This window comes from Schistocerca americana, chromosome 8 (assembly GCF_021461395.2).
Source record: "Schistocerca americana isolate TAMUIC-IGC-003095 chromosome 8, iqSchAmer2.1, whole genome shotgun sequence".
NCBI classification, from domain to species: Eukaryota; Metazoa; Arthropoda; class Insecta; order Orthoptera; family Acrididae; genus Schistocerca; species Schistocerca americana.
Genome location: NC_060126.1, coordinates 38,774,814 through 38,782,646, shown reverse-complemented (window position 1 = coordinate 38,782,646; position 7,833 = coordinate 38,774,814). Strand labels below are relative to the sequence as shown.

The window sequence follows — 7,833 nt, the reverse complement described above, 5'->3', positions numbered from 1 at the left end:
ATACTACTAATAACACCGTGTACACTCCAATACGAAAGCAACGTTCACAAAAATTACGCTCATTAATTACTCTATGAACAGTAAATCTAATTCATTATTTATTCGCACCTGGCAATCCGGACTGACTGGTCGACACTAGCGGAAGTTTATTCTTCATAAATAATGGAAACATCATGTTTTCGGTAACATGTGGATAAATGTTAGTTTCATTTAAATACGAGACGAATAACGTGTTTTATTTACGTTAGTTTATAGACGAGCGAAACAAATTACTTGCGTGTAGAATGTTATAGTGCAGTTTTATGAAGTAATGTCTCCCTTGCCCGTGGGTGAGGGACTAAGGTCTCTACTTGTGTTACGCCACATTGGTTTCCTGATCAAATGAGCTTATTTATAATGGGAAGTGAATGGTAAAGCCGTATGCCATTATTGGCTGGGATATCCCATGTGGTGGGTTTATCCGCTTAGGCGGAAAGTGTTTTCTTGCGCCGCACTCCCCCTTCTCCTTACTGGCGGATATGCGACAGTTTGAAAGTTACCCCTATAGTGGGAACTGTATGCTGGAACTGTGCATGACTGAATTTCTCGTTAACAATCTGAAAACTGGGGCACTTCTAAATCACAGATTCAGATCTATATTCGGCGTAGCCACCCTATTTTCAACATGAACTTATTTACTTCCTATTATCTTATAGGAGTGTGATTTTAATTAAGCTGAAATGCATCTGGCTGTACGTAAATTGGGTTACATAAAAGAATGATTCACAACTTTACGCAGAATGATTAACTGTCTCGTAATTTAAATGTGCCCTCTTAAAACAATTCAACTCTTGAATTTACATGATATTTCACTAATTGGAAACTATTCCCAATATTCTGCCAAAAATGTTCATTTAGGTCCTACAACAATTTCTTATCCTGCAACAGATAACTTGGCTCAGCACTGCAAATGATGATATGAAATAAATCACTGCGCTGCAGTTTGCCTTTTTATTCCTTTTTCTTTTAAGATGAAGTTTTGGCCAATTAGTTTTCTGATTCTGTTTCCGAAACTATTAATTATTCTTCTGACAAAAGTGCAAGGCGTGACAGCGCATATGTTAGCAAACAAGTTTCTTTGAACTGTGGGAGAATGAGAGTTCTGCAAGGTTCGGAGAACGGCTTCTGTGAAGTTCAGAAGGCAGGAGACGAGGTACTGGCAGAAGTGAAGGTGTGAGGACGGGTCGTGAGTCGTGCTTGGGTAGTTCAGATGGTAGAGCACTTCCCCTCGAAAGGCAAAGGTCCCGAGTTCGAGTCTCGGTCCGGCACACAGTTTTAATCTGTCAGGAAGTTTCTTGTGGGAGAATGCTTTGTGAAATATCTATAAATGACAAAAGGAAGTACTCTGAAATTCTTTTGTAACACGAAAGTGAACTCCAAATAATACGAACAATCAGTATTCGCCCACTGCACATTGTCATACTCGATAATATAAAATAACTCTATCGCAAAAAAATGTTTTCTTGAATTCCTAGTACAGCACTCCGTCTTCAGACGACAAGTGGTCCGTCGGGACCATCCTCAGATAGGGATGCAGATACGAGGGGCGTGAGGTCAGCACACCGCTCTCTCGGTCGTTACGATGGTTTTTTTTTTTACCGGAGCCGCTACTATTCGGTCGAGTAGCTCCTGAATTGGCATCACGAGGCTGAATGCACCCCGAAAAATGGCAACAGCGCATGGCGGCCCGGATGGTCACCCATCCAAGTGCCGACCACGCCCGACAGAGCTTAACTTCGGTGATCTGACGGGAACCGGTGTTTCCACTGCGGCAAGGCCGTTGCCTGAATTCCTAATACAATACCATTTAACTACTCTGAATGGCGGGCGGCTAATTGCAGCTCTGAACGAATAATTGACAGTTCTTCCAGATTGCAAAAGCGTGTATATTATTGGACACAATTAAATCTTTGCACAGCAATAATTACTGAAGTCGGTCCTACAGCTAACCTCAATACTCGCTGAGGTGACAGAAGTCACGAAACAGCGATTCGCGCATATAAAGGCGGCGGCAGAGTCGCGTACACTAGGTATAAAAGGTCAGGGTACTGGTGGAGCTGTCAGCTGCGCTCAGGTGATGTGTGAAAGGGTTTCCGACGTGACAATGGGCTCACGACGGAAATTAACAGGTTTCGTAGGCGGAAAATTAGTTGCAGCTACACGCTTGGGAGATTCCATTTCCGAAATCGTTAGGGAATTCAGTTTTCCGAGATCCAGAGTGTCAAGAGCGTGCCGAGGATACCTAATTTGTGCATTACCCCTCACTACGGACAACACAGTGGCCGACGGCCTTCGGTTAACGAACGAGAGCAGCGGCATTTGCGTAGAGTTGTCAGTGCTAACAGGCAAGCTACACTGCGCGAAATAACCGCAGATATCAACATGGGGCGAGCAACGAACGTATACCTTAGGACAGTGTGGCGAAATCTGACGTTAATGGGCTGTGGCAGCAACCGACCGACGCAGGTTTCTTTGCTAACAGCACGACATCGCCTGCAGCGCCTCTCCCGGCCTACAGACCATACCTGTTGCATCCTGACTGGAAAACCGTGACCTGGTCAGACGAGGCTCGATTTCAGTTGATAAGAGCTGATGGCAGGATTCGACTGTGACGCAATCAACAAGGCACTGTACAAGCTGGTCGTGGTTCCATAATGGTGTGAGCTGTTTTTACTTGGGTGGACTGGGTCTTCCAGTCCAAATGTTTGGCTACTTGCAGACCATTTGCAGCCATTCATGGACTTCATGATCCAAAACAACCACGTCATGTCACCGGAGCACAACTGTTCGTCACTGGTTTGAAGAACACTCTAGAGAATGATTTGGCCGCTCAGATCGCCCAACATGAATCCACCGACCATATATGCGACATAACCGAGAGGTCAGTTCGTCCACAACATCCTGCACCGGCAGCACTTTCGCACTTTTGCATGGTTGCAGAGGCAGCACGGCTCAATATTCCTGCAGTGAACTTCCAACGACTTGCTGAGTCCGTCCATGCTACGTCGAGCTGCTGCCCTACGCCGGGCAGAAGAAGGTCCGATATTCACCTCAGTGTAAGTTACCTTTTTCTGAAGTGCTGTCTTCTTAATCAGTTATCTTAAAAATCATCCTTTATCGTCAGGTTACACAACATTTCAAACGCCATCTCTGTGCGGCACATCCGCTATCCGAGGTGCTTATTCCGCCGTGGTACAACACCCTCTCTGAACGACTCCCCAAGTACTGTTGCCACTGGACTCGACTGTTGCCTACTAGCTTGCCCGCACATTTCTTAGTAATGCAACCTCGGAAACCAGAGCATTCGAACAGCTGACCTCAGAGTAGAGTGCCACCAAAAAGGCGTGTCCCTCACCTCGGCGAAGTATGGTAACAAACATGCTCAACATGAGCTAATGCTGGAAATGAATTCCCTCATCTTCATATACAAGCGTGTGATGGTGAACGACGCTTCCATCAGTTCTCTGAAGAAACACACGGTGGCCTAAAGATGTTGGAAACCTATCACAGGGCACTGCAGACCTGCTCACTGTCTCTACTGCGAATTGGAACGTGCGTCAAAATAATGGAAATCCCCTTTCCTAACAGTTCCGTATTCATGCATCTAAGAAATTCCGTAATCCAGGTGTATCCGTCTTCACTCAACGTCATACTCCAGTGATAACGTATAGAGGCGCTACACCTATTTTACGATGAAGTCACAGTTGATGAGGGTTCCTTCAGTGCCGGAAGGTAGTGCAATAAAAGCGAGAAGCAGGTCAGAAGGCACAGCTGGTATATTTCAGCAAATATTTCTGGAATTACAGATAAAGCACATGACTTGTTGCTAGGTCTTGACACTGACATTATTCGTTATTGAGAGCATCATTTACGTAGCAAAAAAAAAACTAAGGAAAATTTGTAAATTTGTGGTAAGTTCCTATGGGACCGAACTGCTGAGGTCATCGGTCCCTACGCTTAGACACCACTTAATCGAATCTAATTTGCGCTGAGGGCGATACACACGCGCCAATGCCCGAGGGAGGACTCGAACCTCCGACCGCCGGAGCCGCGCGAACCGTGCCAAGGCGCATCACACCACGCGCCTACTCCGCGTCGCCAAATACTATAGTAAGGCTATCTATGGAGGCGGTAGTGGCGGAAGAGAACAAATTATCCGATTTCAATCCAAGGAGTACGCTGCAAAGCAGGGCATTGGTCATTCATGCCAAATGTAATGTATCATTCAAAAGTGTTACACATTAAAACACTGTAAAAACTAAATATCTGAAGGTTGACAGGAGAATTTGATTTTTCAAACAAAAAATTTTCTTTTAGGCTTCTACAGATCACGCAGTCCAGAGCACAGGGTTCTCCTCTCCAGACTTGTCGCTCAGCTAGATTCGAATCGTATGGTCACATGTCTGGCGTTTTGTAACTGATCTATGGACGAATAAACGGCTGCCTAGTTACTAAGTTAGGACTGATGGTGGGCGGAAAGCATTGTTGAAAGTGTCACGTTCACGACCGACCTTGTGCAGGAACTGAACGCTGCTGTGCTCGTCGTGAGAAAGATCTCGACCGTATCTGACACCGAAACGCGAAGGGTTGTTTACGTTGCTTACCTTCCGTCTGTTGCCACGTGTGGCGTTATGTTGTGGGGAGACTCTGTGTACCCACCGAGGATGTTTTTATGTCAGAAAAGGGTGGTCTAACTGGTCTGACGTGTCAGTTAGCGAACGTTGGGGACTGATGACCTCAGAAGTTCCATCAAAAATAAAAAAAGGAAAAGAATGCTAGAGCTTTGTTACGGTATCTCGCAGTACTAAACTCATTCAGAAGAAACTGCAAGATTCACTCAGTGAACACGAGACGAAAAATTTATATACATACAAATAATACGGTAGACATGGTGTTCATAAGCTTATAAGGAGAAGAACGACGTTCCTGCGTGTCACTCATCAGTCGTAACAAGGTGGGTAAAAAGTTAAAGTTCCTTAACAACAGAAAAATGACCTGCATAACTTTCTTGGTGAGATTGTAAGGCGTTCTTTGTAGGATATATTGTACTGTCATTTGACTTTCCAAAAAAACAGCCAAACGGGGATGTAAAACAAAATTTATGACTGGTTTGAGAATTTCTTGTAAGGGAGAACGCAGCGTATTGTTTTGGACGGAGAACTATGAACAGAGGTATACAGAACTTCAGGTTTAACCAAGGCAAATGAGGTGGCACCCTTGCTGATTATGCTGCATGTTAATGACCTGACTGACAACATTCATAGTAACCTTGGAGTTTCTATGAGCGGTACAGTTCTGCGTAATAAAGTGGCGCCAGGGCCGGTCCGAGAACATTTTACCACACAAGCGATTTATAGTTCGGCTTCCCCCTCCCCCCCCCTTTTCAGTCGTTCCCCTTCCCCCGCGTCAGTTTTCCTTACTAGTTGTTACACGCACTGTACCTTGCGCTGGGGCGTCCTTTGCGCCCCCTCGGCATGTTGGCCGAAGCGGCCGCTACTGACTACGATACGCTGTGCTGCAAAGCTTTGCAGTTGTGGCGCCTCTGCCGGCGACCCCACAGCTTCGCTCTCTAGGCGGCGGCTTGTGTCTCTTGCGCCTTAATCCAGCCCTCATTGCTGCTCCAAATAGACTGCACAAATATCCAGTCAGACACCGATATTATTTCAAAGTGGTGCGACGACTGACAAATTGCTTTCGATATACACTAATCGCACACCAAATAGTAGCAGTGTGACATATCAAAAAATACGAATTTTGCACTGTGCGAGATCTGTAGTAGTGGGATAACCCTATTGTGCAGAGCTGCCGAGAGGTGGCTGTTGTAACGGTGCTGTGTTGGGGAAAAAAGATGGGAGGTGGTGGGTGGCTCTTGTGCAGCATAGTGACTTTAGAAATCCCTCAGCCGCAAGATGTAGTGTCCGTCAGCAGAGTGAGTTTTTTAATTATTACATTGCCTGTCGTTTTTCCGTTGCATTTTCTAATCATCGCGCTGTTAATCTACTGAATTTGTACTTGCCACTTTTTTTGGCTCCATGATTTTATTAAGTCACATTACTTCTCTGTTTCATTTTAATTTGTCTCATTGCTCGTTTACGATATTTTGGTTTATGTTGAAAATTAGGTGTACAGATAAGATTGAAAATGAGAAGGTTTTGCGCAGAATCGGAGAAGAAGGGAACATGTGGAAAGAATTGTCAAGAAGAAGGGAAAGGATCATAATACGTGTGTTAAGACAAGACGGTATAGCTTCCATGGTACTTGAGGGAGCTGTAGAGATAAAAACTGTAGGGCAAGACAGATTAGAATATACCCAACAAATAATTGAAGGCACTGGATGTACTCGTAAGTGCTACTAAATGAAGAGGTGCCACACGAGAAAAATTCACGAGGAAGCGATCTGCACATCAGATGTCGGTAGAATCTCGTACAGGAGATATAGAAGGGCAGTGCATCGGCAGACTTGTCAGTTGTGCTCAAGTGATTCGTGTGGAAAGGAACGCGTAATGGTAGTTGCAGCTAGACGCATGGGAGATTCCGTTTCGGAAATGGTTACGGAATTCAATATTCCGAGATCTACAGTGTCAAGAGTGCGCCCAAAATACCAAATTTCAGACCTTACCTTTTACCATGCACAACGCAGTGGTCGACGGCCTTCACTTAACGACCGACACCAGCGGCGTTTGCGTAGAGTTGTCAGTGCTAACAGACGTGCAATAACAGCGGATATCAATGAGGGGCGTACGACGAACGTATCCATTAGGACAGTGTGGCGAAATTTGGCGTTAAGTGGCTATGGCAGCAAGCGACCGACGCGAGCGGCTTTACTCACGGCACTACACCGCCAGCAGCGCCCCTCCTGGGCTCGCGACCCTAACAGCTGCACCCTAGATGACAGGACAGCCGTCGCCTGGTCAGATGAATCCCGATTTGAGTGTGACGCAAATCCCACGGAGCCATGGTCCCAAGTTGTCAACGAAGCACCGTACAAGCTGGCAGTGGCTCCACAATGTTCCACGCTGTGTTCACGTGGACTGGGTCCTCTGGTCCAACCGAACCGATCATTGACTTGGAAATGGTCATGATCGGCTACTTGGAGACCATCTGCAGCCATTAATGGACTTCTTGTTCCCAAACAACAGTGGAATTTTTGCGAACGACAATGCGCCATGTCATCGAGTCAGAGTTACTTGCGATTGGTCTGAAGAACATTATGGATAATCCGAGTGAATTATTTGGCCGCCCACAGCGCCCGACGTGAATCCCGTCGAACATTTGCGGGACATGTTCCAGATGTCAGCTCGTGCAGAAAATCCTGCACTGGCGCAGCACGGCTCAATATTTCTGCAGTGGACTTGCAACGACTTGTTCAGTCCGTGCCACGTCGAGCCGCTGCACTGCGCTGGGAGAAAGGAAGTCCGACAAGATATTGGGAGGTGTCCCATGACTTTTGTCACCTCAGTCTATGACGTTACACCACACTGAAAAGTTGACTTCAGCTGAAAGCATAATTATCTTTCTTCATATTTTTAGACGTTAGAATCACATGTCAATAACCTCAGCCCGCGGTGAGAGAGGCCGAAAAATGGCTTTAATTACCAAGGCACAAAATACTGAGGAGCATCCAGAGCCAGAGCTACTGCTGAAAATGGAAGAAACAGAAGAAACCAAGGAGGAAGAAAGCTCTAGTAAGCGTGCTTGTTTTAATTTTAAGGAGCCCAATACTTGCAATCCGTAAGCGATCAGAGCTTGATTCTCATGCGAAACGAATTTCCATCACCTTCCCCTCTTGTCAGA

The 7,833-nt window shown here is 45.8% G+C and overlaps 1 pseudogene; it reads right to left on the bottom strand.

Annotated features, from left to right (window-relative positions):
- Nucleotides 1–1,706: 1,706 nt before the first annotated feature.
- Nucleotides 1,707–1,824, bottom strand: LOC124546134 (annotated as a pseudogene).
- Between the last annotated feature and the right edge of the window lie 6,009 nt (nucleotides 1,825–7,833).